The following is a 27,454-nucleotide window of genomic DNA, read 5'->3' on the forward strand; positions in this document are numbered from 1 at the left end:
TTGATGAGTTTTTGCAATTTGATTGTCATCCTGTCAGCCTGTTTCTGTTTTTTTTTTCAATCTAGTGATGGAAAGTAAGAGGGAAATGATGGAGCAATCAATAACCGCTCCGGAAAAATGGCAGAAAGAAATGGCCCGTCACTAAGGACATTTGTGAAGCAGAGGAGTGACATCACCACAAAGGCGACTTATTCTGCTGATCGTTTTGGTGAATAATGATTGAGGCGTGTTAAGAGAAAGGTAGCTGTGTCAGCATGCGTAGGCTGCAAAGGATCAAGCAAAGGTTTACTCCATGCTGAAAAGAGAAGAAAAGAAGCACAACGTTTCGACTGTGGAGCCTTCTGCGCCATCTTCTTTAGCGGTGATGATGTTTACATTGGAAAAACTGAGACATGCGTCCCTGGGTGGGCTTGAACCACCAACCTTTCGATTAACAGCCAAACGCGCGAACCGATTGCGCCACAGAGACTGACAGCCGCTTGTGCTCCCTACATTTGCAGGTTTATGGTCAAAGAAAACAATCACTTGCGCTTCTTGCAGCCGGCAATCTTTTTCCACTGACAACCAAGAAATGGATTTCATCTTTCACAAGCTGTATGGATTTCTTCAAAAACAAGTTATTCCAGAAAGGAAATGAATTCTTCCATTAAACTGAACCAAGCTGTACATGTTTGTCTGAAATGAGACATTCGGCACAACAAGACACGGAGAGAGGCACCGCTGGTATTCAGACCCAGGATCGCCTGCTTACTAGGCGGGCACTTTAAGCCACTAGGGAACAGCGCCAGCGGAGCACCGCGCTTTTACAGACACTTGGACACATCTGCGTTCGGTGTGCACTTAACCTGCTCTCTGAGCCCGTTGCCTCCGTCCCATTTAATAGCAGAACTGACGCCAAGAGAAATGATGAGAAATGGCATTTATCTGGCATTTCTCATGTCCAAGGAGCTCAATGCCCTTGACACCTCCCCAAGGCGACAGAGCATTCTTTGGCGACACCATTTTTTCTTTTGTTTAATTTCTATACTTATTGATAGAATAAAAACGATATGTCATGTACTGTAAGGGAAATGTCTCTTTTCATGGGGAAAGCTAGCACCAGCAAATGTTGTGTTTAGAAGAAGTGATTTAACATGACACGTGACCTAACATACCGGAGCAAAAGCTCACCCAGCAAGCCCTGCTTTACTTCTACAGGAGAGAAGTAGAGTCTGCAAGATGTTCAGCTGGGTAGCTATGTCAGCATTCCTCGGCTGCAAAGGAACAAGTAATAGGTTTATTGCATGCTGAAAAGAGAAGAAAGGAAACACAACGTTTCGGCCGTGAGGTCTTCTCACACCTGAAGAAGCCTCACACCTGTAAAAGGCTCCATTGTTTTCTTTTTTCTCTTTTCAACATGGAATACACCTATTGTCTGCAAGATGTGACAATTTCACGGTGTTTTGGAAGAAAACGTTTTTTCTTTGAATTCAAAATCAATCGGAATTTCAGCACGACACATCAACACTTTTTCTGTTTTAAGGAGATGATATTTTAAACCTGATAAAAATAGTAGGAAACACAAGTTTCTTGCTGTGAAAATTTAGATGGGGAGGTGTACTACTAGTAGCAGTGTAGAGCTCTCTGTGGTGGAGTGCAAGCATATGTTCTATGGGCCAGTGGCGTAATGGATAACGCGTCTGACTTCGGATCAGAAGATTGTAGGTTCGAGTCCTGCCTGGCTCGTGAGGCTTTTAAACCTCTCAGGTTCCTCGGTAACAGGTTGCCGTCATGTATATGAACTATAGAAAACCATCTGCCACAACCCGTAAATTAGCACGCAAGTGCGGGCTAGTTAACACAGAACTGTATGGAGATCATCTCCAGCTCCGAGCTCAATTGCAATGAAAAAACATGCAGAACAGAACTGGAGAGCAGCTGAATTTGTGCTCAGTAGGGTGGGGAGGACTCAGCATTGCTATTGTTCTAATTGGCATGAACTGCAGGGGATCTGAATCAGAACATGTCAGTTAGTTCGATCATTGCGTCAATATGTAGGCCACGTTAATACAGAATTATTACTTTGTCTGTCTCGTCTTTGTATATAGCTGAATGTCCCTGACAATTTCATGTTAGTTTTTAAGAACGACATTGGTGCTAATATATACATATATAGCATATAAGGAACACGTAAAAGTTTAGTCCATGCTGAAAAGATAAGAAAACCGCCACAACGTTTCATCTTGGAATAAATCTTTACTTGTTGTTTTGCAGCCTACCCATTCTGACCTAACTCCTCCCTTGAAATTGCCAAACAGATAAGGGTACGTAACGGCTCATGCGATGCTCAGTTGCAATTTGTCCCAAAACAAACAAGAACAGCAGCTGAGGGTTTGAGTTTGAACATGCACTGTATTAAAGCAGCTTTTATTTCCATTGATAAATGCTATATATTCCTACAGAGATTCTCCAGGTGAGTAAGCGATTCCTGTTTCTGTTTCTATTTCTGTTTCATATATATATATACAGTATATATACAGTATTGTACTATTATTATATAATTCGTTACACTGTGGCTGTGTTGTGTGTGTTAAGCTGCTGTTGCACTGCAATTTCCCTCACGGGATCAATGAAGTATCTATCTATAAGAAGACATTACCAACAACGACCACAAGTTGGAGATATTGTCTAGACATTACCAACAACGACCACAAGATGGAGATATTGTCCAAAGAGGCAAGAAGGGCAAAGCCGCGATAAGGTAAAATCATTTTTTGTAAGAGATTGCTGTCAGAATGCACATCCGTATCCCAAACAGAATCTCTAGTAAAATATGATCATTTGTGAAACAGGCAAATGAGTGTCTGCTACAATATGATTGCTACAGATGCAGCCATTCAAAATGCGCGGGCGATACTGCATTATTTTCCGGTACGCTGTACCGCGAGTTACCGGTAAATACCGCGAGTTACCGGTAAATACTGCTAGCAAAATAATAGTATCCGGAATTTCCGCAAGGTGGAGCTAATAAAGCTCAACTTCTCATGTTTGAGCTGTAGCCATCAAAGTCTTTAATGAAGATATTACTAATAGTATTAATAATAAATGACCTTGGACAAGCTGTAAACTCAAAGTATTGCCCTGGTCCACATTATTTTTTTCACTGACCTTCTTTGTAAAAGTAACACCACAGCATTTCGCAATCACGCATTTTTTTCCAATCATGCAAAGTACAGTAATTTTTGAGAATCGATTCACCATGCCTTTCACATGCTCATAAAAGAGATTGATTTAGGAACATAAACATATTACCGTATGCAAACTGTACTGTATACAGTTTGTATATGTATATGTATATGTATATTTAATGTCTTAACTGTGCCCGTTTAAGTATTGAATATTTATATGGAATTTTACCACTGAAGGGAAATCTTAGTGCCTGAGCATAAAAAGAATAGGAGCATACTGCAACGCGTGTGAAGGCCATAAACGATATTAATTTTGGAACATAAACATACAGTATATGGCTGGTCTCGGTACTTTAAAGAAAACATACACGAAACATGGTTTCATTATGACCAGAATCGGTCTTGAGATATTTTTAACTTGATTTACAGTATTTGAGAGGTATGTCTTGACACCGATACTACGTAAATACTCCTCACGTATATGTTTCTAGGTTTATATTATGCATTTCATACGGTCAAATTGCTTTTGAGCAACTGATAAGAAGCGCGAAACGGTATGCCCAGGGCGTTTTAGTTTTCGTTTTGTTTTAATGCAGTGCAGTGGATTGATTAGAGATATCAAGTACATACAAGTCATTTTTTAAATGTTGTAGTTCGTCTTGTAAAAATGTTACGAGTACATCATCTGTCAACAATTACACAGGTTCTGTTTCCATATTGCGGTTTTTGGTTACGTAATACTATTTTCTAATTTCACGTTGTGAATATATGATTTGGGCAAACAGAGCCGCAAAGAAGTACATTATGGGTTGTTGTTGTTTTTTTGCAGTTTTATCTAAAATAAGCGATGCTTAAACCTTTGTCTGATTCTTGTGAAACTATCCACACGACAGTTACCTAGGAGTTGACTTCAGTGATGTCACTGATGGGATGTTTCTAAAAATCCATCCTCTGTAAAACATCTTCTCTAGTTGTTCTGCATATGTATTCGCTAATGAAGCTGTGTGTTCTGAGCCTGGTTCTCTACATTTCTGTATGAACCAGCTTAGAGGGCTAAAGACAGCTTGTGTTTAAATTGAGTGTAAGGTAATTTATGCTTCTAAAGTCATGGTCAGCATTTATTATTGTACTGTGCTGTAAACTTCTTCTGTGCCTAATTACATTATTTTATAGTCGATAATGTTTCTGTAGTGCTTTTTCAGCCCTCAGCATGTGACTGCGCTGGTGGTGCTGTGGGTTAGGTTCCTGACTCCTATGTCACATGGTCTGTGGTTGAATCTCATGGAACTATGACTTTAATTTTTAACAAACATTTCTTTGAAAAAATGAAACATTTCCCTTGGTCAGAGATTAAATAAAACCTCACTCGCATCAAAACAAATTTATATTTCTAAATATCACAACATGATCGAATTTACGTCTTTTTAATAACAATGAATAGTCACCTATGCGTTACAAAATAAACATTCATATTGATTTGAATCGAGTTTTGATTTAAATCGTAAACGCGTGTTTAAAGGCGATATACTGTATAAAAGCGCTGATTCTTATGGAATGTGTTTGGCCGGGGATTCAAAAAAATTATTTTTTTTAATCGCGTATCTAAGGAAAATTGCAGTATAACTTTGTTCATGCACAAACAGTGGCATGTTACATTATAATTTGGGTGTCTCCTCTTGCCAGAAAGCTCTAAATTGGATTTTGAGTGCGGTTTTTGACTTTTTCTAAATTGCAACCCATAAATAAAGCTGATACAGTTTAGACTTACTGTATTCTAAACTGTATTACAACATCACATTGGACAATGCAACGTAAATTGCAAAAATGCACTTGGAATCTGTCCAAGCCCTACTATGAAAATTATTAAAACTGCGACACTTATCATTCATCTTTAAATAAACTTTATTTTATATCGCGTTTTAAGCGAATAGGTAATTAGATTGCTCATAAACCTAATCGCTTTTTCTACATAAACACAGCGTGATTGCTCTCTGAAAATGCTTTTTTCTTTATATTTAGGCTCAGATTTCAACTATAGATTGTATTATTATAAACTTTCTTGGAAAAATGTATTTTATGTAAACCATGTTTGCTATTAATTCATTTAGGGCTAAAATACGTTCATTGTCTTCCAATCGAGTCGAGTTGACATTGGAAGCTTGCCACGCCCGGACTGTTACACCAATGCATTAGCATGTTGAAGCGATTTCATTGAGGAGGCCATCTACTAGTTAACACTGTACTTCCTACTTTGAAAACACCTGTGAAATTGGTTTAATTCGTCACAGCCAGCACTCCGGCAGAGAGGGGGGTTGTACTCATTAATGTCTGATGACATACAAGTGGAAAGATTACAGATTTTAATCGTCTTTTTTCTGAACCAGGGAAAATCTGATCATGTTTCTCTATAACAATAATAAAAAACTTTATTTTAAATTATTTTACATATCCCGCTTGCACATCGCACGACTTTAATAAATCTATTCTTTATTAATACTAAATAAATAATACTAAAAATACTACAGCAAAGAGGTCACTTGATTTTTGGAATAATTCCAAATAGCACAATGATCCACTGGCATTCCTGAAGTCTGTTTAGTGCATAATCTTCCAAATACAATCACTAAGCAATTATAAGAATTATACCATCCTATTTCTTTGTGATGTCCTGTAAAAACTAAACCTATTTTTATAAGGCTTTTACTCAAAAGATTTCCAAACACACAAAGCATTTGTGAAGTACTATAGTATTTCTAAAGGTTACTGGTACAACATCAATCATTAAAGCTTAACAATAAAGTTTAGATTGCTGACTATGGACTAACTACATTAACTAACTGCAATGCAACATTATACATTTTACAAGAATATCTGGTTGAATTCTTGCATTTGTAGCCAATTTAATGCGAGAGAAATAAGCCAATTTAATTATTTCACAAAAAATAATGTAATATAAAATGGATGTTTTTAACTTTATTGTAGTGTTTTAGAAACTAATATGTCTTCAAAAATGGTTGTTTTTCACTCCAAGGAATGAAAGCTGTTGTTATATGATGTTTATTTTCAAATTTGGAAAAATCAAAGGATTCTAGCTTTCTCCCCTTGCAGGCATCGGACACAGAGAACCTCATGGTTTTCCTAAAAATCATTTTTTATGTTCCCTGGTGTTCCAAACTTAGTTTTAATTTGTTATTATGTTAAAAACAGGGTAATAAATTTCTAATTGGACTATAAATAATGTCATATTGTCTGCTATAAAACTGATGTTTTCAACTCTATTGTAGAGATTCTAGAATCATCTAATAGAGAATTGAAATAAAAAAAGGGCATAAGAAAACATTACCAACAACGACCACAAGATGGAGATATTGTCTAGACATTACCAACAACGACCACAAGATGGAGATATTGTCCAAAAAGGCAAGAAGGGCAAAGCCGCGATAAGGTAAAATCATTTTTTGAAAGAGATTGCTGTCAGAATGCACAACTGAATCCCAAACAGAATCTCTAGTCAAATATGATCATTTGTGAAACAGGCAAATGAGTCTCTCAGGTGCCCATTGCTCATTTTCAGACACATTTATGCAATACTTTCACCATGCGTTGAGCAATAGGGATTAAAGATACCAGAGGTAAGGTTTAAAAGTGATTCTGAGGTGCAACACATCAGCAATACAGCTAGGCATCTGAAATGCGGGGTTTGAGAGCCCTTCAGGGAACACCGTACCCTAAAGGTACCAGAAGTCCAGTAGTATAAGCATTAAGTCACTGTCACCCCTGTTACAATGTGATTGCTACATATCTTCATTTCTTTGGTTTTTAAGGAGTAAGAGTGCAGGGGGTCTAAATCTGCGATCCAGTGTGTTGAAGTATTTCACAACATTACCTGTAGCCCGTATGGAAATAAATACTAATTCTGATTATTGCCCTGGGCATGTACCAATAAATCACTGAGCATATATATATATATCACTGTGTTGAAGCTAGAGACCTGTATGTAATATTATGGTGCTAAAATGTCATTTTCACATATATTAATGTAATAAATGATTGCTTATGCTTTATAAACAAATCTAATTAAAATAAATGATTAAGTTTTGTATTTATCTTGTACCATAGAACATGATTTTCTTTGTATTTCAAGCCCACAAAGTGTCCAAATGACGCACTACATGATATAAGGAAGATTATCACATGCATATCGGTATTATCTTTCTTATGAAAATGCATTCCTTTCATTACCTTTTACTTTTTAAAATGAACTCAAATTGTGTATAATGTAATAATTTAAGTAGAAGTGCTTCACTGCTCTATGCCGTCTGGAAATAAATCCTCAGACTACTTACTGCCCTGGGCATGTACCAATAAATTACAGGAGCACATCTATATATCACTGCGTTGAAGCAGGAGACACACAATCACTGCAAACACATCCTAAATACAGTGTTCTAGCACCTTTGACCTCATCCAGAACATATCATTTCTTGAAAGGGATTGCTGTCTGAATGCACATCTGAATCCCAAACAGAATCTCTAGTAAAATACGATCATTTGTGAAACAGGCAAATGACTGTCTCAGGGGCCCATTCCTCATTCTCAAGACACATGTATGCAGTACGTACACCATGCATTGAGCAATAGGGATTAAAGACACCACAGCTAAGGTTAGAAGTCATTCTGACTATATTCTAAAATATTGGACTCATATTCTTATGATGGCAGACATGATGCTGCGTTTAAAACCGGGGTTAATGGACATTATATGACTGTCAATTCTGTTTTGTTTTGGAGACTCTTGGCTGCCTATATGGTACACTGCAGCGTGAAGGAATTATTTTCCAAAACTGTGTCAGCTCAAAAGTTGTAAGAGAACCTCTCCAGCTGCTTTAACTCTCTTCATTTTTGTCATTTAATTGTCTGTCGGCACTATGTGGCAGCGTTGCATGACAACCCCTCTCACCACGGAAAGGAACCTAACAGCTTTGGTAAGAGAGGAGAAAAGGACCTGGCCAGTAAGGGGCACGAACCCGTGACTTTGGCGTTATTAGCACCATGCTCTAACCAACTGAGCTAACCAGCCTCACGACAGTGGTTCTCTCTGTGCTGCAAAAAATCGAACTCAGGGAATTTCTTTTGCCCTCCTTTGAATAGAAAGCCGTGTAATTCAGTGTACGGGCTTTCTCATGCAGTTTCATGGTTCTTGTAACCGAAATCCTACACTGGCCTGAAGTGCCCCCCATTTCACAGAATTTTTCAGCTGATTTAAAATGTACCTAAAGGAGAAGCATTATTGAAGACGATCAATTACCAAGAGCTTTTGTCAAAGGTTTTGGTGGTCATTTTTAATGACCACAGAGCGATGTGACCTCGGTTTTACATCTCATCCAAAAGACAGCGCCCTTTTACAACACAGTGTCTCCGTCACTATGCTGGGGCATTGGGACCCGCACAGACCTCAGGGTGAGCGCCCCACCGCCGGCACCATTAACACCGCTTCCAGCTGGAAGCTTTGTTTTTCCCTGTAGCTCACCCTCATCCGGGTACTGACCTGGCTCACACCTGCTTAGCTTCAGTGGGTTTTCAGTTGCGAGTTGCAAGGGGATGCAAGTGATGGAGCAGCTAGCTGCAAAAGCCACTGCATTGGCGGGGAATCAAAGCCGAGCCTCCCGCGTGGCAGGCGAGAATTCTACCACTGAACCACCAATGCTCAGAACCCGGGCCTTCAAAAAAGACACTTTTTTGGTGCTCTGTGCAAAAAGCGTCGACATCTGCTTCCAGCTGTAAAATGCCATTCGCGGACGCTGAAGAACTTATTTGCAAGGGAGCGGGTACAAGCAATTTGGCATTTTAAAACCACCAGGAACACCGAACAGGCGCGCTTCTTTGCTTGCGCCGAAACACAACGACAGGAGGTGGACAACGTAGTCGGCAGGATTCGAACCTCTTTCTGTCTATTATATACTAAATGTTCTCTTGTCTGTCTCTTGTTTGTATAGAACTGAATGTCCCTGACAATGTACTGTTAGTTTTAATTGAAGAACGGCATTTGTGTTCAAATATATCAGACAAGTTTACGTAACTGCTCATGCGACACTCAGTTGTAATTAGTCAAGAAATAAAGTCGAACAACAGCTGCGGGTTTGATTCTGAACGTATCAGATTGCAGCACCTTTTACTTCCATTGACAAATGATAGAGATTCGAAGAGAGATCCTTCAGACCAGCAAGCAAACCCACGGCTATTTCGGTTTTCTATCTAGGCAACGTTGGTGTCTGCAATAGCATACATGAAAGCGTGATGCAATTTCTGTGGCTAAATTTGTTGCACGTCATGCACAGTAAGAGTGTTTCTAACACCAAATAAAAAGTCAACAATTAGCGATCACGCCTTCTCCTCAGTTAACCCACTGAAACCCTTGCTGTTAACAGTTCTTTAATGCATGCTTTACGAGCACCTACATATTGTGTCGGTTCTTTCAGTTTTATTCATTAGGTTTTCAAAGGCATAAGTAGAACACCAGAGGTGCGAACGCAAGATGTGTGGTTATCTGAAGAACTCATTTCCATGGCAGCGGGGCCAAGCTATTTAGTGTTTTTATAGTACCAGGGAAAGAGAAGCGGCACTTCACCTTTGCCGCGCAGGCACAAGGAGACGTGCGGCAGACGCCGTAGTCGGCAAGATTTGAACCTGCATGGGGAGTCCCCAACGGATTTCGAGTCCATCGCCTTAACCACTCGGCCACGACTACAGCGAGTTCACCATCGCCGCATTCCTCCTTTAATCAAACACGGAGTGCGACGTGGCTGCGGAAACCTTTTCAAAGTCGCTCTCCGTTAAAAAAAAATAATACCTTTGACAAAATACGTGCCGGCAGACAGACACGCCTCAGAGGGTTTAAGGCTGGCTTCATGTCGGAATGATAAAGTCTCCCCGTCCGGACATGAAAATGCCACTTTGTTACACACAAAAAAAGAATCAACAACAGAGAAATGCCCACAAGCATTTGAAAAGCCGCACCACGTCGCACTTGAAATAGCTCTTACATTAGTGGTAGACGCAGGAATCGCATTTTTATTTACGCTCTTACCAACGCGATGGAAAGCAAAACAAAGCAAAGCAGAGCAAAACAAAACGAACAAACGAAAACCCTGCACATAACGCCGTTACGTGCCCAAGTGGTATTGTACGTCATCCTAGCACTGCACCCCGGGGCGTACGGTATATGGGAACGAGCACACGCCACGAATCGTCTCGAATCACTCCCTACAGCTGTAAGGCGCCTTGAAGCGTGCACCCCCAACATTCTTCTTTGCGCATCTGTGAAAGGTAAACTCTTGAGCAAACTCTGAACCAGCTCTATGGAAACTAATCCGATTAGACGTTACTTTGACTCATCTTTTTACGCTCAGTGCTGGATTGCTCAAACTCCAGCTAGGGTTAGGGTTAGCATTACCACGCTACTTAGACACTTTGTTTACGCTCAGTGCTGGATTTTGGGAACTTCAGGACGAGTGGGAATTTTCTCCTATCTGTCCATTCTGTTTTGTTTTGGAGACTCTTGGCTGCCTATGTTGTACAGTGCAGCGTGAAGGAAACATTTTCCAAAACTGTGTCAGCTCAAGAGTTGTAAGAAAACCTCTCCAGCTGCTACAACTCTCTTCATTTTTGTCATTTAATGTGACACTCGATGTATAACTGGAGCCTCACATATGCAAATGGTGCGGCTCCAGTTCGACACCCAGTTCGACACCACTTACAGTATATGACAAAAGCATGGCAAACTGTGCCGGACCAGCAGATAACTTCCGCTTATTTTGACCATATTAAACATTGGAAATCTTCCCACTTGCATTTGTGACACTTGATTTTGGCTCCACCTAAGAAACTCTTAAATCTTCTAACACTTTTCTCTTCTCCCGCAACACACTTGTCTGTCGGCACTATGTGGAAGCGTTGCATGACAACCCATCTCACCACGGAAAGGAACCTAACAGCTTTGGTAAGAGAGTAGAATTACCTGAAGAACTGCTTTCCATGGAAGCAGGACCAAGCGATGTAGCATTTTTATAGTACCAGGAAAGGAGAAGCGGCACTTCGCCTTTGCCACACAGGCACAAGGCGACGTGCAGCAGACGCCGTAGTCAGCAGGATTCGAACCTGAGCGGGGAGTCCTCAATGGATTTCAAGTCCATCGCCTTAACTACTCGGCCACAACTACAGTGAGCTCGCCGCCGCCGCATTCCTCCTCCGGAGTGCGAGGTGTCTGCGGAAACCTTTTTAAAGTCGCTCTCCGTTAAAAAAAAAATACCTTTCACAAGATACATGCCGGCAGACAGACACGCCTCAGAGGGTTTAAGGCTGGCTTCACGTTCAAATGATAAAGTCTCACCGTCCGGATGTCAAAATGCAACTTTGGCAGACAGAAAAAAAACATCAACAAACCACAAATGTGGACAAGGATTTTACAAGCTGCACCACACTGCACTTTCAAAAGCATTTACATTTGTGTTAGACGCAGGAATTGTCCTTGTTTTGCGCGCTTACGAACGCCATGGAAAACGAAACAAAACAAAAGCCCTCAGCTCCTGCACTTGATTATAATGCCGTTACGTGTCGAAGCAGGAATTTACGTCATCCTACCACTGCAACACGGGGAATAGAGGGAAATGAACACACGCTACGAATCGTCTCAATCACTCCCTAGAGTCGTAAGGCGCATTGAAGGGTGCACCCCCATCATCAATCATTGGGCCTCTGTGAAAGGAAAGCTGTTGAGCAGTCTTTGAAACAGCTCGGATGAAACACTTGATTGCTTCCATGTGCATCTGGAGCCCACTTCTTATTTTCACTTCACGCCGCCCAAAGCATTTCTAAAACAGGAGATTCGCGTTTGGGAATGCGCCCTGCCCTACAAATAAAACAGGTCTACGGGTCTGAAACCTGCTCCACGGAAAACAGTTCTGTTGCGCTTTTGATCAAAGGGAGATTCTCTGTTCTTACTTTTTGATGACATAACACCCAAAGGGGCTTCTTTGGAGCTGGATTCCAACCAGCATCCTAAAGTTTCTTGGCGGTATCCTTTACAGTCCTCTGTTCGGTCGACAAGGAACAGAAGGGGGCAGCTTTCCTCACACATACAGTGCAGTTCTGCATCAGACCTCTAACTCGTTTCCTTAGCTTGGATTTAAGCCACGAAGCAGGCTTCTATTGTATAAACGTCTAGAGGAATCACAAACTATTTGAGAGGCCATCATCCCAGGGGGAACTGACAAAGTCTATCCCTAAACACCTAGCGCAGTCTCTCGAGAGACTGTCAAAAATCGCTTTCTCCGTTTGTGCTGCAAGTAAGTGAAAATGCGGTCTCAATCCAGAGCCACTTGGCAGCAGCGGCACGTAAATACTGTTACTGCCACTGCTCGATACCGACGTTAGCCTACTATACCATGTTCAGCCACCGCTAGAAAATGTACGGCTCTAGTACTGGAGCAAACAGAAGGAGGGCCAACATCTAACAGGCACACGTGTCAGACATAGAGAGCGCCGAGGATGGGATTCAAACCCATGCGTACAGAGCACAATGGATTAGCAATCCAGCGCCTTAACCACTCGGCCACCTCGTCAATGAAACTGGGCTGTCCAGACATGGGTTGGCGCGCTCCAGATGATCTTTTTCTTTTTTTTCCCTCGTACTCGAGGGTCCTTTTCCTGTTCCACATGCGATTTCAACATTTTCCTTGGGAGATGTCAAGCCAGCAAGCCACTGCTGTGGTTCAGTGGCCAGTGTGGAGTTCAGTGGCCCTGTTGTACACAGAAAGCACATTGAGCTCCTTGGACATGAAAAGTTCCAGATAAAAGCCATTTGTCATCCTTTCTCTTGGTGTCGATGTTGCTATTGTATGTAAAGGTGGCAACTTGCTCAGCGAGCAGGCGGAGCACACACCGAATGCAGATGTGTCTGAGTGGTGTGTCCAAGTGGCTGCAAAAGGACAACACTCCCGGGGCGCCGTGGCTTAGTTGGTTAAAGCGCTTGTCTCTTAAACAGGAGATCCTGGGTCTGAATCCCAGTGGTGCCTTCTTTGTTCTGTCTTCTCGAACAGAACTGGTCCTTACAGACAACTGCCTACGGCTAAACTTAATTAAATGCAAGTATTCATTTCCTGTCTTGAACGACTTGTTTTTCTTAAAATGGATGGAACTTGCAAAACATGAAATACAAACATTGTTAATCAGCGCTAGCGGCTGGCAAAAAAAAGAAGTCAGCAATGTTTTTTTTCTTTAACCTTAACCCTGCTAATGGAGAAGAGTTAAACGACCGAGTCTATGCAGCTTAAACGGTGCTCACGTCGGGTTCTTAGCTGAAAGGGTGGTAAATCACGCTCACCCCAGTCCTTAATCTTTTAAAAGGATACAAAATTGAACCTAGTCGCCACATCACATACATCCTGTTCAACGATAAAAAGGTGACATCTATCCTCGATCCAGAGTAAATCCCACGTTGAGGGCATATTTTTTTCCACGTTACCATGAGTCGGGCTCGGCTGCACAGAGGCGAGAGCAGAGCAATGAGGTCACGGGGACAGGAGAGCCACACGCTGGCGGTTTAAACACGCGGAAGAAAACTGAGGGATCCACAGTATGTGGACCCTCCGTGCGCCATCAGTCCGCACTCCGGACTCTGAATCCTGCCATCCAAGTTAAGATCTCGGCGGAACCTGAGGCGCAGTTCCTTCTTAAAACGTAATCTGGTGAGCATTTCTAGAATCGTACTTGTATAGATGCAGCCTTTAATGTGTTGCTAGGTTAAAATTGATGACTTCTTGAACTTCAGTAGGCAACTGCCCTCTTGATTTCGGATTTAATTTCTTTATTACAGGGGCGCTTTTATGAAGACCGAGTCATGTTCAGGTACTTTGCTTGATGGAGGAAGCTCATTTCGGACTCTGTGATCTGCTCACCTGGAAAGGTCTGCTGTACTACTACAAGAGAGAAGTAGAGTCTGGAAGAATGGACAATTTTATGATGCTTTGGAAGATAATGTTTTTTTTTTCTTTGAAATTGAAATGAATCAGAATATCAGTGCAAAAGACAAACTCTTGGTTTGGTTTAAAGAGATATGGTTTTAAAACAGACAAAATGTAGAAAACAGGTGTTTCTCACTTTTGGAATAGAATGGACCGGGGGTAATATTTTACTAGTTATATAATAGTAAAATATTATATAATAGGGGTAATAGTCGCGAGGGGCTTCAGCTTTTTCGTGCTTAATATGGTGCGCTGTGGCCACGGCAGATATGGGATCTATAAAAGCCGAAAATTCTCCGAACATTGCCTGACACAGCTCCTCAAAGCTATTACAGACCTTACAGTCCTTGTCTAGACATCCACTCGTGGACCGCTCGGCTGGTAGTTTTCCTTACTAACATAGCCTTTTCCTGTTCGGACGCTTCGGGCATAAACTGCAAAGTATATCTCAGCTCATCAATGTAGGTCTCCACATTATTCCCTGACACTGTCGGGTCAAACCTTTCTACATCTTTGGCTAACTGCCTCAGGGAGTGGAGGTTAATTTTTACGGTTTCTCCGCGGGCAGGGAGACGGCCGTGATCAGGAGCAGGGGGTCTATGCCTGAATTGAATCGCCCTTGCGTCTCGCGCAGGACTCGGCGATCTCCCCCATGCCGATCCGACCACAGACCCTGGCCGGGAGAAACCTCCTGGGTGAGCGCTCCGGGCTGCTAGGTGGGCTGGCATGCAAGTGGGATCTAGCCTGTTTTGCTTCCAGTACGGCAGCATCTAACTCCTTTTGCCTTTCCTGGCTGAGCTCATTTAAACTCTCAATTTCTTTTTCTTTTTCTTTCAAGCTCGCTTCTAGGTCTCTCCTAGCTACCTCAGCCGCAGTTTCTCTAGCAGACAGGTCATCTAATTTACCTAAAACTTCCCTGAGTCTGTCTTCACTTTCCTCACTTTTCACTCTCTTTTCTCTGATTATATCCAACAACTCAACTCGCTCCGCCTTATATCTTTCTAGCTTTCCCTGAAGCGTTTGAAACTTTGTCAGCTCGGACAAAGACAGTTCCAGCTGTTTAGCTAGATTTAAGGCGAAACTAGATAGGACCTGAACTGCGTTCACAGACCCTCCTGTGTTAAGCTGGTTCGCTACCTTAGCTACTAAATCTACTTGCAGCTTCTCAATATCATCAAAGTTCAACTTTTCGATACCACTCCAGTAACCAGGATTGTCGTCGCTAGAAATAGTACTTATAAGCGACTCCACTTCAGACATTTTAGCAGCCATTGTCATTACGTCAGAGAAACTTTAAGAGTATTACTTTTTTTCCTTTTACCAAAATACAGTATGGAATCTAAACACCCGAGCAGATGGATTTCCAATCAGCACACGTTACACTAAACGCTAGAAAACAGGGGGATTTCTTTACGCAGTTATCAGCACACCCGGTATTCGCGTATAAAAGCCGCGGTGCTGTGCTGAACTTGAACTCACAGCAACATCAGTTATTCTGTGCGATTGAGTCTCATTTCATTCTAAACTCACCCACCCAGGGACGCCATTAAATGTAGTGGTTTGATGGGTTTACTGAGACAATTATTAATTGTAGCAGTAATCACGAGGTTGTTCCTTGGGGCTTTTAGAAAATCAATCGCCAGAACAACTAACAACGCACACACACGGGTTCAATACACGAGATACATTTATTAATATAAATTGTGCACCAAACATATACTAGTCTGCCTGGATACGAGCGGCAGACCTTACTGTGAGGGTTATCAATATACAAGATATATAATCTCGAAGAGATGCAAACACAAAGAGATACACAACAGAGAATATATGTCAATATATATCGTTCGGTTACCAAATCGCTAATCAGTGTGATTACCCATTGTTACTCTAAACTCGGAAGTAAATACATTACTCATGAATTAAATTGATAACAACTTGTGTTGAGGTACAATTGAATTCTCGAGACGCAATGTAGAACATGGGGTTAACTTATCCACTGTGTATGGATTTGGAATTTCCCGGCACGAACACCAAACCAGCTGACAAGCTCTGTTGCAGCCTCTGTTCCAGCCGTTGTCCAATGGGCGTTGTGTCGGCGTCCTCTGGCTACCGGCCAACCAGTCAAGTTGCAGCTCGGAGTAGGACGGGCGGAGGAATCTGACTGCGGCGCGCAGGGCAGTCGTTGCTCCAAGGGGATCTACCAGCAGTCCGGCTGGCTAGTAGAAAGTCTCTATGCACAGAGTGTGACCGCGAGTCCTCACAAGTCACTCTTTTGCCTGGGAAGAAACTGGTTCGTTCCCGGTCCAGCGCTGCTTCTGAATAAGCTATTCAGGTTGTCGACGAGGGTCCAACTGTAGGCTGCCGTTGATCAAACGGAGCATTCACGTTAGTAGAATTCTGAGTACGTACGGGATGCTTGGCCTCGCGCTTAGAACAAAGTCCAAGTCCCTATGCAGACAACAGCAGTTGTCACGTGATTGTCTCTGAGGATGCGCGAAAATGGCCAAGGAGAGCCCCAATCTGAGCTTGCGCTCCCTTTTCCACCAAGACACAGATGTGTGCTGATTGGTTGAGAGTTTGGCGGGCATTGGAGACCCACGTGGTATTACCACGCCCTGCCAGTCCCTGATTGGTTGGTCAAGGTGAGATATAAGTCACTTACTCTTGACACTTAAGAATGCAGTCCAGATGTCCATTCGGCACTCCCTAGACAGATAGGCGCCAATGGATGACCATTGATCATGATAGCCAGGCTTAGCTAAGTGCATCCCTGTCTGGGAGCTGTTCCTTATCAAAAGAAAACAACTTAAATCAGTCTGCATGAATACTTTCTCTGTGGCTGCACCACAGAGATGGGGGGTGAGATGGGGCTTCATTTAGGACAGCATACCAACGCTTAATTCTGTCTTATTAACAAGCATTGCCGCTACACTTGCATCCCAACTTTTGCAACTCGCAACTGAAAACCCACTGAAGCTAAGCAGGTGTGAGCCAGGTCAGTACCCGGATGAGGGTGAGCTACAGGGAAAAACAAAGCTTCCAGCTGGAAGTGGTGTTAATGGGCGCTCACTCTGAGGTCTGTACGGGTCCCAATGTCCCAATATAGTGACGGAGAAGCTGTGTTGTAAAAGGGCGCTGTCTTTTGGATGAGATGTAAAACCGAGGTCATAGTGCTCTGTGGTCATTAAAAATGACCACCAAAACCTTTGACAAAAGCTCTTGGTAATTGATGGTCTTCAATAATGCTTCTCCTTTAGGTACATTTTAAATCAGCTGAAAAATGCTGTGAAATGGGGGGGCACTTCAGGCCAGTGTAGGATTTGGGTTACAAGAACCATGAAACTGCACGAGAAAGCCCGTACACTGAATTACACGGCTTTCTATTCAAAGGACAAAAGAAATTCCCTGAGTTTGATTTTTTGCAGCACAGAGAGGACCACTGTTGTGAGGCCGGTTAGCTCAGTTGGTTAGATGGTGGTGCTAGTAACGCCAAGGTTGCGGGTTTGAGCCGCGTACGGGCCAGGTCCTTTTCTCCTCTCTTACCAAAGCTGTTAGGTTCCTTTCCGTGGTGAGATGGGTTGTCATGCAACGCTGCCACATAGCGCCGACAGACAAGAGTGTTGCGGGAGAAGAGAAATGTGTTTGAAGATTTAAGAGTGTCTTAGGTGCAGCCAAAATCAAGTGTCACAAATGCAAGTGGTTGGATTTCCATTGTTTAATATGGTAAAAATAAGCGGAAGTAATCTGCCGGTCCGGCACAGTCTGCCATGCTTTTGTCATTTACTGTAAAGTGGTGTTGAACTGGGTGTCGAACTGGAGCCTCACCATTTGCATATGTGAGGCTCCAGTTATACATCGAGTGTCACCTTAAATGACAAAAATGAAGAGAGTTAAAGCAGCTGGAGAGGTTTTCTTACAACTTTTGAGCTGACACAGTTTTGGAAAATGTTTCCTTCACGCTGCACTGTACAACATAGGCAGCCAAGAGTCTCCAAAACAAAACAGAATTGACAGATAGGAGAAAATTCCCACTCGTCCTGAAGTTCCCAAAATCAAGCACTGAGCGTAAACAAAGTGTCTAAGTAGCGTGGGAATGCTAACCCTAACCCTAGCTGGAGTTTGAGCAATCCAGCACTGAGCGTAAAAAGATGAGTCAAAGTAACGTCTAATCGGATTAGTTTCCTTAGAGCTGGTTCAGAGTTTGCTGAAGAGTTTACCCAGTGGGCACTGATTCGTCGAATATACGTATATTCACGGCGAAAATACGGCTATACGTATATATACGTCGCCTCGACGTATAATCAGTCGAATTGCAACCGTAAAATCGACGACATTAATAAACGCATATATAACGTCGAAAACACATCTAACACAGTGCCTGAGGCTTTTTACTGTATGTATCGTGTGTGCCGCAACTAGGAGTATACGGCACTCTGCACAGTGTACGAAGTAAATTATTTTCGCAGTAATTAATTTACACGTGTATAATAAATATAGTAAATATAATAAATTAATTACTGCGAAAATTACTTCGTACACTGTGCAGAGTGCCGTATACTCCTAGGTAAGTTAGGTACATCTTTTTGCCCAAAACTGAAGGGGCGACATTCCTCCCTCCCCCCGTGATGCCAGGCCTGTCCCCATCCTATTCCATAATGTCATTATACTGTATATAATACCATACAACAGTGACCGATCCTTACTAACTGCATGCGTTAAAATTGCACATCAGCTCATAGCAGGGGGCACATAGCCGCGATGTATTATCAATGTTAAATTTCAACCATAATATCGACAACATTAATAAACGCATACGTTGAGAAAATATCGAACCCAGCATATTTTCCGGTTATATACCACAATGCATTGCTAGTATTCGTTGGTCACCATTTTGGACACGTTTTTCAAACGTAGAAGTATATCCGCAAATATCTCAGCAATCCTCTTTTGACGAGTAAGTATGAACAATAATAATACTATCTGAATACATACAGATCTTTCTTAATATTATTTTGATTAAAATAGTAAGTGAATAAGCAAAAAATGGCACATAAAAATAGTGGAGCTTTTTAAACGTCTGTACTTACTGCGCCCCATAAGAAATCGTTTGTCCCCGTTCAAAAGAGGTTGTGCGATGTCCTGCAGCGTTCGCAAAGCAAACCTTTGACAGTTTGAAAAGAGGAATTTATTCTGCTTCCTGTGCGTGCAGTAGTTACAAAGTTGAACGCCTTTACACGATCTGCTGCAGTTTTCAGTGGGCGGGCGTTGTCAAATGGCTTGGAAAAACGCACTGTGTTTCGGCTCGGCAAACATCGTGAGCAGTGTCCTGCATGTTTTCTGTGTATAGCTGTCTTTTAACGCATACAGAATTCATTCGAAATTCTGACACTAAATCGTTTTGCCGTTTCTCTATTCTTATTCTATGTTGTACTTTCAAACTTTGGGTACTCTTTAATTAGGACAGACTTTATTGCTCAACTTCTATGATGCAAGCCAAATTTTATACATTTATTTCAGCTTTGAGCTTAGTAAACCGTTCATTTTTTAGATTATACTAAAGAAGATATTAATCATCATTAATTTGGGAAGTAATATTATATAATTTTCTCCTAGCTGCGGTGCTGAAGTCCCGCCCTAAATCAGCAGAAAAAGAAATAAAGGAGCACGCAATGTGTTACTTGAAGAATGCATATGCAAGGCAGGGGGCCAGGAGATCTGGACACTGAAAATACTAGGTTTTTGGTTCTAACTGTTAGGACAATTACACAGGGTTTGCAAATAGTGGACAAAAATCGTCTTAACTTCCATTGTAATATTTTTTTTTCTTGGAAATATAGAAGTTGTACATTTTAAAATGTATATTTGAATCAAAATGTGGTTTTGAGTTAGTGTGTTAATGTAATTAGTTTGTGTTTGCCGTTACTATACTGTATATTGCCATATTACCAGAATTTGTAGCTGAAGTTTAAGACTAGTTGTGTTTTTTATGATTATTGCCCATATGTTGATTGTTGATTGATTGTATACAATGTATAATTTGAAATACATATTTTTCAGGTGTGAATGTGTATTTTCAGAATAAATTTCTAAACCAAATCATTGGGTTGATTTACTAGTTTCTACACCTGTAAAACCTAACTTTGATGTATAATAGACCTCTACCCATATACGTATAATAGACCTCTAAAGTTATCCGTATAATAGACCTCTAACCATATACATATAATAGACCTCTAAAGTTATCCGTATAATAGACCTCTACCCATATACGTATAATAGACCTCTAAAGTTATCCGTATAATAGACCTCCAACCATATACGTAGAATAGTCCTCTAAAGTTATCCGGAACTCCTACCATATATGTATAATAGTCCTCTAAATTTATCCGTATAATAGAACTCCAACCATTTACGTATAATGAACATCTAATCATAGACGTATAATTGACGTATAACAATAGACGTATATTAGAATTTCATTCTAGACGAATTGCAGACCACATTTAGACGTCTAAGGTATGCGTTTAATAGACGTATATTATACGTCTTTTGCCCACTGGGTTACGTCTCAACAGAAACGCTCTTTAGCTCTTTCAGTGTTATGCAGAGAACAGCGTCTGTCGAGATCACTTTTGAGTCAGCGCGAAACGCCATGTGCTGTCAGTTTGATTTCATATTGCTCGTAGCGGCGCCCGGCTTTTGTCTGTCAAACGTTAGGTTGCGCTTCTTCATGCTGCATCGTCGGCATGAGTGGAGCTTTTTAAACGTCTGTACTTACTGCGCCCCATAAGAAATCGTTTGTCCCCGTTCAAAAGAGATTTTGCGATGTCCTGCAGCGTTCGCAAAGCAAACCTTTGACAGTTTGAAAAGAGGAATTTATTCTGCTTCCTGTGCGTGCAGTAGTTACAAAGTTGAACGTCTTTACACGATCTGCTGCAGTTTTCAGTGGGCGGGCTTTGTCAGATGGCTTGGAAAAACGCACTGTGTTTCGGCTCGGGAAACATCATGAGCAGTGTCCTGCATGTTTTCTGTGTATAGCTGTCTTTTGACGCATACAGAATTCATTCGAAATCATTGATTTCTCCAATTATCAAGGGTCCCTTAAAGGATGAGTCAAAGTAACGTCTAATCGGATTAGTTTCCTTAGAGCTGGTTCAGAGTTTGCTCAAGAGTTTACCTTTCACAGATGTGCAAAGAAGAATGTTGGGGGTGCACGCTTCAAGGTGCCTTACAGTGCGTCGTTTCCGACACAGTGTGGCCGGGTGTTTTCCGAGTTATCGCACGGATTGGGCACGCCCACAAGCCGAGAGCCGCAGGCGATGAGCCCGGGGCTGAACGGGCCCCACTGGCTAGTTTGTAAGGCCAGGTGCATTGCCAACCACGACCGGCAGCGCAGAGGCTTTGAAGGCGGTCTGGGCTCCTGCAGCTGTGCAGCCACGCACTCTGGTTTCTCTTCATCTCGTACAAATCTTTCGCCTTTTATTAAAGATTTCTGTGGAGAGGAGCATGAATAAGTTCCATGCAATTTTTGTGCTTCCCTGCCTTCGGGTGGGGCGCAGCCTGGCTGGTCAAAGAGAGAAAACAAAAACGTTCGCAATCACTCTTGTTATGGCAATTGTGGCCGTCTGCTCCGCGAGTCCTCGGTCTCCGGCTGTCTGATTGGCGCTCTTTTCTTTGGGGGGCGGGAAGTGTCCGGCCGCAGGGGATCTTGGGACCTCGCTTTGCATAGCGGCTTCCCAGAGTGCGTCGTTTCCGGCACAGTGTGGCTGGGTGTTTTCCGACTTATCGCACGGATTGGGCACGGCCGCAAGCTGAGAGCCGCAGGCGATGAGCCCGGAGCTGAACGGGCCCCACTGGCTCGTTTGTAAGGCCAGGTGTATTGCCAACCATGACCGGCAGCGCAGAGGCTTTGAAGGCGGCCTGGGCTCCTGCAGCTGTGCAGCCACGCATTCTGGTTTCTCTTCATCTCGTACAAATCTTTCGCCTTTTACTAAAGATTTCCGTGGAGAGGAGCATGAATGAGTTCCATGCAATTTTTGTGCTTCCCTGCCTTCGGGTGGGGCGCAGCCTGGCTGGTCAAAGAGAGAAAACAAAAACGCTCGCAATCGGTCTTGTTATGGCGATTGTGGCAGTCTGCTCCGCGAGTCCTCGGTCTCCGGCCGTCTGATTGGCGCTCTTTTCTTTGGGGGGTGGGAAGTGTCCGGCCGCAGGGGATCTTGGGACCTCGCTTTGCATAGCGGCTTCCCAGAGTGCGTCGTTTCCGGCACAGTGTGGCCGGGTGTTTTCCGAGTTATCGCACGGATTGGGCACACTCGCAAGCCGTGAGCCGCAGGCGATGAGCCCGGAGCTGAACGGGCCCCACTGGCTCGTTTGTAAGGCCAGGTGTATTGCCAACCACGACCGGCAGGGCAGAGGCCTTGAAGGCGGGCTGGGCTCTCCCCCCTCCCCTCCCCCACTCCTGCTCCTCAGAACGAGGGCCAGTGTGGGGCCCCCCGGTGGAGCGGGTCCAGCGACGATACCCAGGATTCAGCGGAGCTGCTTTTCTCAGACTCTGCAAGTGCTACAGATGCCCTCCTCTCCTCCATCCAGTCCATCACGGAGGATCTGCAACAGCTGGTGGGTGAGGGGGAAGAGGAGACTGGTGCATCGGCTGCACCCCTTTCCCCTCAGTGCTCCCAGGAGCTGGACTTGAGGAAAAGGAAAAATGACTCTGTTTTCTCCCCGAGCGAGGAGGAAGGAGAGCATGGCGATGGGGACAGCTGGAACCCCTCCACCCCTCCTTCTACCCCCTTCCTTGAAATGGACTCCGTGAACGCTTTTACTGCTGCCACCCTGATGAAGGCTCATTCAGAGGATGGCTGGCAGGAAATTGGTAAGAAGAAAAAGAAAAAGAAGAAGGTAACAGGTGAGACCGAAGAGAAATGTGTTTTGTAAAGACTGGTTCCACTTTCTTATGTAATATGGCTCTAAACATAATTTCTCTTAACACCAGAGGTATCAATGACGGAGTTAAATGTCAGTGTGTCTTTGATTACCTCCAGCAGAGAGAGGGAGATGTGTTGATGTTGCAGGAGTGTGCTTTAGCCTATCAAGAGAGGTATAAAAGCTTTGAAGATAGGTGGGATAAAGGGCCTTCTGTTTGGTTAGGGGACAATAACAACAGAGCCTCTGGCGTGGCCATTCTTTTCAAAGGATGGGCTTTCAAATTGAAAAGTATTCAGAGGGTCATAGATGGCAGGTTGCTGTGTGTGGATGTGGAATGGGGGACCGTTAACCTGCGGCTAATCAATGTGTATTGTCCTACTGACGTGGGAGGAAGGGTGGAGCTACTCAAGGCACTCTCTCCCCTATTGTTAAGTAGCACAGACGTGATAGTGGGAGGGGATTTTAATTGTATCTTAGAGCACACAGACAGGCAGTCTAGCTCTCCGATAAAATTGGATTCCAGCTCACTGGCCCTGCAAAACTTAGTTCAAGACTTTAAACTCTCAGACACATATAGATGTATATATCCCACAACAGCAGGATATACATGGTCAGGGAGGAATAGCAGCTCCAGAATTGACTATTGCTTTGTCTCAGAGAGAGTGAAAGTTGTTGGGGTCACTCTTCAGCCTGTCTTCTTCTCAGATCATCAGGCTTTAGGGTGTAGAGTGGAACTCCAGGGCGGGACTGTCTTTGGCCCAGGCCTCTGGAAACTCAACACAAAGCTGCTAGAGAACGAGGGGGTAGTATCCCGCTACAAGGAGAAACTATCACAGTGGCTGTCCTTGCAGTGTCTGTACGGGTCAGTAGGAGAGTGGTGGGAGGAGGTGAAGATGAGGACAAAGGCCTTTTTCATGGCTGAGGGAAGGAAGGCTGCTGCCAGACGGAGAGGAGTGCTAGCCAGGAAACAGAGGCAGCTGCAGCGTCTCTACACGATGCTGCACAGTGGCTTCGATGTGCTCGAGGATATCACCCTTTTAAAAAAGGACATCCGGAGCATAGCCGAAGAAAGTAGTCGAGGAGTGCTGTTAAGAGGCAGAGTGCAGTTCTTGGAAGAAAATGAGAAGTGTACTCGCTTCTTTTTCAGGAAAGTGGTAGGCTCCAAGTCTGTCATGGAAAGTGTAGTTGATGAGGAGGGACGAGAGAGAACAGAGCCGAGTGCTATCCTCTCCTGCACCGAGGCCTTCTACTCAAGACTGTACAGCTCTACAGAGGTAAAGGATGAAGAAATTCATTTTTTTACCTCAAAGCTAGAAAACGTTTTGAGTGAAGAAGATAGGGAAGTACTTGAGAGGGATTTGACAGTAGAAGAGCTGAGACAGGCTATGGAGAGCTTACAGAAGGGGAAAACTCCAGGTGCTGACGGGCTCCCTAAAGAATTTTATTGCACCTTTTGGGATCTGCTTCAGGATCCGCTACTGGTCCTATTCGAGGAAAGATATAAGACAGAATTGCTGCCTGACTCCTTAAGAGAAGGCACTATCTCTCTCTTGTTTAAGAAAGGAGCAAAAAATGACATAAAGAACTGGAGACCCCTCAGCCTGTTAGGCGTGGACACTAAGATCCTGTCCAAAGCCCTTTTCCTGCACCTACAAAATGTAGTGGCCTCACTGGTAGGGAAAGAACAGACTTGTGGGATAGCAGGACGCCTGATGAGCGACAACCTGGCCTTGTTGAGGGATGTCTGTCTGTACTCTGAGGATCGCTCCCTCCCTCTTTGCATTTTAGGTGTAGACCTAGAAAAGGCCTTTGACCGCCTAAACCGGCAGTACTTAACATCGGGACTTGAGCACATGAAGTTTGGCCCCATCATGAGAAAGTGGATTAACCTGCTGTACACAGGTAGCAACAGCAGAGTCATGGTTAATGGCAATAGATCACGCCCCTTTGAAGTCTGTTCAGGGGTGAGGCAGGGCTGCCCATTATCCCCCTTGTTATGCGTTTTGGCTATGGAGCCCTTAGCCTGTGCCTTGCGCCAGGATCAGGCCATTAATGGGATACCAGTGCCTGGAAGTGGGGGAGGAGAGGTAAAGACATCTCTATACATGGATGACGTCACCCTGCTCCTCTCTGACAATGCCTCAATTAGCAGAGCTCTGCAGTGCTGTGATCGTTTCTCTTTGGCTTCCTCCGCAAAAATTAACAAATCTAAGAGTGAGATTTTTTATCAGAACTGGAGGGAGCCAAAAGAAGGACATGATCTCAGGCTGCAAGAGAAGAGAATTAAGGTCCTGGGGGTGTATTTTGGAGAAGAGATGGGAACAGTAAATTGGCAGAACAAATTGCCAATCTTAAACAAAAAACTGATGCAATGGAAGGACCGAGACCTCACCATGACAGGGAAGGTGCTGGTCATCAAAGCCGAGCTCTTGCCTGTCTTGAATTTTCTGGCTTCTACCTTCCCAATCCCAGACCGTGTTGCGGCGGTGATGAGGAGATTGATGTTTCAATTTCTATGGGGTGGGAAGCAGGAAAGACTCAGAAGGGAAATAATGTACAGGCCGCTACCCTCAGGGGGGAAGTCTGTCCCAGATATTGCTACGAAGCTGCTGTGCATTTTCCTGGCCTCTGTGCTGAGAGGCTTTGCAACAGCACCTGCAGCGCGTACCTGGACTTATTTTTCCAGGCTCTGGGTAGGTAGGGAGGTGTTCAGAGTGTGGGGTGTCAGACCCAAGCTGGACGTCCCACTCTCTGACACATGCCCTGCAATTTATGGGACAGTTAAAAGTTTTCTAAGATCTCACCCAATTGGCCATATTCCCCTCCGAGATGTCAGCGTCCAAAAACTGGAAGATTTCGTTGCACCCCAGAACAATAGGCAGACCCATGTGGGCATTTTAACATCAGCCCAAACAAGGAAGGTGTGGAAACACACATCCTCTAAGTTTCTGTGCAACATTCACAGAGATTTAGCCTGGAGTGTCGTCCACCAGTGCTTACCGGTACAAACTTTCTTGTACCGTAGGGGCCTCACCCCCAGCCCTCGCTGCGTTAGGGTGGGCTGCGGCGAGGAGGAGACTGTATCCCATCTCCTGTGGTCCTGCTTTTTTGCTAAGGCCTTCTGGGCACAGTTTGAAGATTGGTTGCTGGCTCTCTCGCCCCAATTTACCCTGACCGCTGCTTTCGTCATATACGGCATCTCTCCTGTCAAACTTCCTCCTGACGTGTTTGACAGGATCTGGGCCGTGGTGAACAGTGGGAAAGTTGCCCTGTGGAGAGTGAGGAACATGGGGCTGTTCAAAGGCATCGAGATCCCAGTCAAGGCAGCAGGTAGCCTGGCCCTGTTCATCACCCGAGAGAACTATTACCTCAGAGATCTGTGGAGAGAAGGGAGGGAGGAAGCAGAAAATCTGTGGGAAATAGAGAGCATAGGTCAATATCTCAAGAAACTGTGAAAAACATTATCAAGTTTAAGTAAAGAATGTGATTTGCACCAGAAAAAAAGAAAATTGTTGCTATGTAACTGTTACCATGTCAAAATGTAATGAGATGTGATCATATATACTGTTTTAAGTATGTATATGAATGTAAAGCTTTCTGATTTGTGATGTCCTGTATTTTTTTGTGAAAAGAAAATAAAGTTCTTAAAAATCGAAATCGGTTCACCCAGGGCGAGGCTCGGCCATTGCACTCCGGCTGTGCTGACCCCTGCGAATTCCCCAAATGTGGGAATCTCGACTGCATAATTTCTGGTAGTGGGGGACTGCGTTCGCGCTCTCCCCTGATGTGCTTGGTCCAAAATCAGATACAGGAAGGTTAGGACACCACGAGCTGCGTGGCTGCGGAAGGATCCCGGTTCGACAGGAGTGGACGCCGCTGCTGGTTCTCGCTGGCTTTTAGTTAGGGGTCCGGAGAAGCATCTCAAGCTAGTTCCACTACTCCTTCCGGACGTTCATTCCCTTTTCAAAGTCAGTCGTTTTGCTGTAGTCTGCGTTCTTTAGGCTGATTATCGAGGTTAGCCTTTATTTGGTCATGGGGGGCCTCGGTACTGTATGCTGAGTCTAAAGACAGTTTCACCCGTTTTCTGATTGCTCGGTTCTGTACCAGTGCAGACATGTCAAACAGTGAATGGCTGTACCTCTATTGTATCCGTGCTCAATGAATGAAATCGGTAACAAATGAATATATGTCTAGTTATACGAAAAACGAGTGGTTTATCGACTCATCTTCATTTGCAGATTTAGAGGCAGCTTCGATATTCGTTTTACAGACGGGTTTTTTTTTTGGAATATGGGTCACACACATGCCACAGCAACAAAACATCTCTAGAGATGAGGCTAT

At 43.6% G+C, this 27,454-nt stretch overlaps 8 non-coding genes across 8 annotated transcripts; 5 read left to right on the forward strand and 3 right to left on the reverse strand.

Moving 5' to 3' along the window:
- Positions 1-395: 395 nt before the first annotated feature.
- On the reverse strand, positions 396-469 carry trnan-guu (transfer RNA asparagine (anticodon GUU)). Its single transcript has one exon. It is a non-coding gene; the product is annotated as a tRNA-Asn (tRNA).
- Positions 470-1,652: 1,183 nt separating this feature from the next.
- Positions 1,653-1,725, forward strand: trnar-ucg (transfer RNA arginine (anticodon UCG)). The gene has a single exon. It is a non-coding gene; the product is annotated as a tRNA-Arg (tRNA).
- Positions 1,726-9,833: 8,108 nt separating this feature from the next.
- Positions 9,834-9,915, reverse strand: trnas-cga (transfer RNA serine (anticodon CGA)). Its single transcript has one exon. It is a non-coding gene; the product is annotated as a tRNA-Ser (tRNA).
- A 1,388-nt stretch (positions 9,916-11,303) lies between these two features.
- On the reverse strand, positions 11,304-11,385 carry trnas-uga (transfer RNA serine (anticodon UGA)). The gene has a single exon. It is a non-coding gene; the product is annotated as a tRNA-Ser (tRNA).
- Positions 11,386-13,166: 1,781 nt separating this feature from the next.
- On the forward strand, positions 13,167-13,240 carry trnak-cuu (transfer RNA lysine (anticodon CUU)). Its single transcript has one exon. It is a non-coding gene; the product is annotated as a tRNA-Lys (tRNA).
- An 8,386-nt stretch (positions 13,241-21,626) lies between these two features.
- LOC148635234 (U5 spliceosomal RNA) lies at positions 21,627-21,743 on the forward strand. The gene has a single exon (XR_015933386.1). It is a non-coding gene; the product is annotated as a U5 spliceosomal RNA (small nuclear RNA).
- A 391-nt stretch (positions 21,744-22,134) lies between these two features.
- LOC148635235 (U5 spliceosomal RNA) lies at positions 22,135-22,251 on the forward strand. The gene has a single exon (XR_015933324.1). It is a non-coding gene; the product is annotated as a U5 spliceosomal RNA (small nuclear RNA).
- Positions 22,252-26,727: 4,476 nt separating this feature from the next.
- LOC148635236 (U1 spliceosomal RNA) lies at positions 26,728-26,897 on the forward strand. The gene has a single exon (XR_015933472.1). It is a non-coding gene; the product is annotated as a U1 spliceosomal RNA (small nuclear RNA).
- Positions 26,898-27,454: the final 557 nt, after the last annotated feature.

The sequence above is a fragment of the Lepisosteus platostomus genome, unplaced genomic scaffold (assembly GCF_059453375.1).
Source record: "Lepisosteus platostomus isolate fLepPlt1 unplaced genomic scaffold, fLepPlt1.hap1 Scaffold_30_H1, whole genome shotgun sequence".
Classification (NCBI taxonomy): domain Eukaryota; kingdom Metazoa; phylum Chordata; class Actinopteri; order Semionotiformes; family Lepisosteidae; genus Lepisosteus; species Lepisosteus platostomus.